The following is a 5,474-nucleotide window of genomic DNA, read 5'->3' as shown; positions in this document are numbered from 1 at the left end:
CAGCCCCAGGTCATCTCACTAGTGGTATTTTAATTGGAATTGCACTGAATCTGTATAAAAAATTTTCTCCCAAAGAAAGCACAAATAACTTTGGGAGATCAGAGGACGACTCTTAGAAGTAAAAGATGAATAAGGAGCACTGTTTGTTTGTGTGCTGAGACAGAGTCTCACTATGTGATTCAGGTTGGCTTTGAACTATGTGGCTCAGCAAGGCCTTGAGCTCATGATCTTCCTGCCTCAGCAAAAGTGCTAGAATTACAGGCATGCGCCACCGTATCTGGCCAGGAGCACTTTTGACAAACCTTTATCAACTAATTGGAAACTATTGCAGCTCCATGTACTTCAGTCATTCAGTCAAAAAGGACTTACTGACCAGTTATTAAAAGTATCATTCCATGATAGCTTTTTAATTCACAAGTGATGACAAATATGTCATAATCCACCTACTGCACATTGTTGCAGAAGCTGAGAATGAGTCTTGCAGGGACTGACACATGTCAGAAACCATTACACTCAATAAACTTTGCTGCTGGACTCACACCTTAGTTTCTAACAAAGAAACTTCTAGGTGGGAATATATATTTGTCACTTGAATGCAAATCAAGATGCCTTTGAGTCTGAAACAAATAGTCCTGGCACTGTGACTGACTACTCATTTTATGCTTTTTAGCTTCTCTTGAGCTCAAATACTCCACAGTCTTAACATATCATTATCCAGGTTGAAGCAGGAAACCCTAAAATAGTTTGACATTTCCCAGGATTTGGGCTTTAGTGTTAGCACAAATAACTTGGATATCAAGCTGATCTATCTATGCTTGTCTTTCAACACAATGTCCAAGTAGTTGTTTTCCACTATAAACTTTATTTTTTTCCCCAGTTGAAATCCTCCAACAGCTTCCCATGACCATATTTCTCAACTTAGCAGGGCCTGTAAGGGAGATCCAGACCTGCGGTTCTCTCACTGTTCCCTGTATGCTGGTCACAGTGACCATCTTCCAGATCTCCCTGAGTCCCAGGAAACCTTGAGCCCCAGCATCCTTGTGTCCCCTGCCCTCTGCTGACCTGTCTCAGCCACCTTTCTCACTACCTCCTACTTCATAGCTAAGCCCAAACTTCACTTTCTTATGGAGGAATGAGTACCTGGGACACCCAATTAATTTGATTTCCTCATTCACATGCTCAATTGAGGTCTTGATATTTTCTTTGAGACTACTTGTCACAGTTGGAGGGTGACAGGAGATACATTATTAACCACTGTCATATACCATACTATAAGGTCTATGCATGTAAGCAGAATACAATACCACTCACCACTTTATCCCCACAACGTAGTCTTATATTCAGGATCTAGTAAGTGCTCAAGAAATATTTTGGACGGAATAAATAAAAATACAGCATGGTAGCTACAGTTTTTTCTCTACATATCAGTGAAAACTTATTACAACCATAAACAAGTAGAACACTCAAAAACAAAGGCCATTCAAGGGACTGAAGAGATATTATAACCTGTGCTCTCAAGAAGCTCACAACCAAGGGCAGTGAGGGAAAGGAAGGCAACTTAAATAAGCAGATGACGAGCCCTTGAGGTCAAACCAATGGAAATCCAAGACTTCCCAGGGGAGATGGTTCTGTAGCTGAACCAAGCCTTTGAAGTCAAGTAAATAGGAATTAATGAAAGAGGTGTAGATTACTACATGCAGTAGAAGACTAGTAAGTAGCATAGGACATATGTTGTCACTGAAATCAACTAGAAAACAAAACAAGGGGAGCAGATGACTCCAGGCAGAGCAGAACTGTGATCCCTAGCAAAAGAGGAATACAAGATGTGCCCTCCTCACAAATGCCCTGGTTTCCACCTGAAGGCAACACCTGGACTTAGTTCTAAGAGGGAAGACGGCCACATAGACCCTGGCAGGCTCCCTGAGTTGAGGAAAGAAAGACAGGCACTTGGGCCTTGAACAGGGTGTTGATGAGGCTGGGTAAGAGATCTCAACAGCTGGAAGACATTTGTGGCTGTGGTTCTGGCTGTGGCTGTGGCTGAGGCTGTGGCCAGGTTTCCAGAGGAGATCAGCAGGCTAGATAAGGACCCACTCTGGCCAATGTGAGGGGACAGAACCCAACCTGCTGATAACCCAGATAGGGCAAAAAGATGAAAACAGGCTCCCCCTCCCTCTCTCTGTGAACTGGGACATCCGTTCTCTCCCAGTCTGGACACCAGAGCTCCTAGCTTTCCTGCCTTCTGACCTCGGCAAGGTTTGACCTTGAAATCACCCTACTGCTTCCTCTAATTCTAGGTCCCTCAGACTCAGAGAAAACTACACCAACAACTCTCCTGGTCCCCTAGTGTGCTGAAATCATGGGCTTCTCAAACTCTATAATTGTATGAGCCAATTCCCATAATAAATACCCTTTTTTGTATACCCAGCTATCCTACCTTTATCCTACCTTTCTGTTTTCCTAGAGATCCCTGACCCACAGGTGGAGGCTAAGGCCACTGGAACTTACGGGCCAGAGTACCACAAAGGAAGAAAACATGCAGAAAAGTTTCCCGGAAACTGTTATGAAGGTCTCCAAGTCGTTGACTAAATACTGATCGGTACATGCTTATGATAAAGCTCCACAAATCTAAATAAATAAATAAATAAATAAATAAATAAATATGCAACTGCCAGATTGATGCAGGGTAAGCAAGTCCTAGGAACTCCTAGGAGCAGGAGGAGGTCCGAGTCTGCCTGCACTGGTGAAGGGGCCTCGTTGGCCAGTGTAGCACTCCCAACACAGAATAAAGCCTGCTCTAGGCCAGATCTAGCGGAGCCATCATCTCAGCCCAAGACAAGTCAGGCCGATGTGCAAGTGTTCCCTGAAACATCTTGTGCATCCGAATGGTGTACTTCCTTTTCAAAACAATGACGCTTTCTAATCAGCAAATATACAACCAGATAAAGTTCAACATAAATTTAAATTTTTAAATTAAAAATTAAATTAAATTAATCGACACCCTACTTATCTCAAAGGTCAAAATAGCTCTCTGGGGATTTTTTTTCCAAAAAAAAAAAGAATATTTCTACCTGGCAATAATCAAATAATTTTTAAAAGCACAAAGAGGCACCTCATTATATCACTAAAATGGAAAGGAACAGAGTAACATCTGTTGAATTCTAAACAAAATAGTTTTAATCAATAATGCATCAACATTATAGGATCATTAAATAATCTTTCCATAAAATGACCCTGCTGTGTAGATATCAAATAGAGCATTTAAAGTTCAATCAGTGGTGCAGTGCCTTCCTGGCATGAATGAGGCCCTGAGTTCAATTCCTGGTATCCCAAAACAAAGAGAAACAGCAAAGATAGTGTAGTTGCCAAGCAAAGGTGCATGGGAAGGGAACAGAACTCTGGTAGCCAGAATTGAGAGGTGCCAGCTGTGCCCGTTCTAGGGCCACATTAGGTGAAGGCACAAAAGCATGTAAGTCTGTACATAAAAATCAATGTTTTGAGAAGACCCAGATAGAGCCTCTCAGCCATGCTGCACTGGGCATTTGTGCCTCACGTTGGTTTCTCCTTCTTGCTCCACTGGGCAGCGACGGCTGCTGTGAAAATCCTGAACCCCAAGGCCGAGGTGGCCGGCACGCAGGCTGCACTGGTGGTTAACATCAGCGCAGTGCGGGAGCTGCAGGACATGTTGAGGACCAACTTGGGGCCTAAAGGCACCATGAAGATGCTCGGTTCTGGCGACATCAAGCTTTACTGAAGATGGCAATGTGCTGCTGCTTCACGAAATGCAACTTCAACACCCTACAGCCTCTTTAATAGTGAAAGTTGCAACAGCCCAGGATGCTATAACTGGCGATGGTACCACTTCCAACATCCTGATTATTGCAGAGCTGCTGAAACGGGCTGATCTCTACATTTCTGAAGGTCTTCATCCCTGAATAATTACCAAAGGTTTTGAAACTACAAAGGAAAAGGCCCTGCAGTTTTGGGAACAAGTCAAAGTAAACAGGGAGATGGACAGGGAAGTACTTACAGATGTGGCCAGACATCTCTGGGTACTAAAGTTCATGCGAACTTGCAGGTGTCCTGGCAGAGGCTGTGGTGGATTCCATCTTGGCCTTTAGAAGAAAAGATGAACCTATTGACCTGTTCATGCTTGAGATCATGGAGATGAAGTACAAATCGGAAACTGACACAAGCTAAATCAGGGGGCTTGTTTTGGGCCATGGGGCACGGCACCCTGATAGGAAAAAAGAGTGGAAAATGTATACACCCTCACGTGCAATGTCTCCTTGGGATACGCGAAAACAGAAGTGAATTCTGGCTTTTTCTACAAGAATGCAGAAGAGAAGAGAGAAAAAAGCTAGTAAAAGCCAAAAGGGAATTCATTGAAGATAGAGTTTAAAAAATAGAAAAAATAGTAGAACTGAAAAAGAAGGTCTGTGGTGACTCAGAGAGAGGATTTGTTGTTATTAATCCAAAGGGGATTGATCCTTTCTCCTTGGATGTTCTTGCAAAAGAAGGCATCATAGCTCTGCGTCGGGCTAAGAGAAACATGACAAGGTTGACTCTCGCTTGTAGTGGGGCAGCTCTCAGTTCCTTGGATGACCTAACTCCTGACTTTGGGACATGCAGGACTGGCTTATGAGCAGACTTTGGGAGAAGAAAAGTTCACTTTCATTGAGAAATGCAACAATCCCCACTCTGTCACATTATTGATCAAAGGACCAAACAAGCACACCCTCACTCAAATCAAGGATGCAGTAAGAGATGGCTCGAGGGCTGTCAAAAATGCTATCAATGATGGCTGTGTGGTTCCAGGGACTGGGGCAGTAGAAGTGGCAATGGCACAAGCGCTGATGAAACACAAGGCCAGAATGAAGGGCTGGGCCCAGCTCGGAGGCTAGGGGTTTGCCAAAGCCTTGCTCATTGTTCCCAAGGTTCTTGCTTGGAACTCTGCCTTTGACCTTTAGGAAACATTAGTTAAAATTCAAGTGGAACATGCCCAATCAGGTCAACTTGTGGGTGTGGACTTGAACACGGGTGAGCCAATGGTAGCAACAGGAGTACGTGATAACTACTGTGTGAAGAAACAGCTGCTTTGCTCCTGCACTATAGTTGTCACCAACACCCTTCTGATCCACGAGATCATGCGGGCTGGAACGTCCTCTCTGAAAGGCTGAAGGGAAGCTTCCCGTATCATACGAAGCCTGAAGACTACAGAATGATCCTGAGGAGTAGAGTTGTGGAATTTTCACTCAAGCTTCAAGTGATTTTCAGAGGAATTTTCTTCCCCCACATGAAAGAAGAGAACACTTGGCAACTATTCAAATTATGGTGTTGTGGAATTCTAACTACAGGGCTTTCTAGTTGCATTGAGCGTACACACGAGAAGCAGTTCCTTTGTAATCACCAGAGAAGAGGTGGCTTTGCTTTAGCTGCATTAGCATGAAGTTAATAATTGTTTGTTACATATTCCT

The 5,474-nt window shown here is 43.6% G+C and overlaps 1 pseudogene; it reads left to right on the top strand.

Moving 5' to 3' along the window:
• Positions 1 to 3,523: 3,523 nt before the first annotated feature.
• LOC101578386 lies at positions 3,524 to 5,177 on the top strand (annotated as a pseudogene).
• Positions 5,178 to 5,474: the final 297 nt, after the last annotated feature.

Source organism: Octodon degus, unplaced genomic scaffold (assembly GCF_000260255.1).
Source record: "Octodon degus isolate 3935 unplaced genomic scaffold, OctDeg1.0 scaffold00059, whole genome shotgun sequence".
NCBI classification, from domain to species: Eukaryota; Metazoa; Chordata; class Mammalia; order Rodentia; family Octodontidae; genus Octodon; species Octodon degus.
The sequence above is the reverse complement of the archived record's forward strand: the minus strand, read 5'-3'. Positions and strand labels throughout refer to the sequence as shown.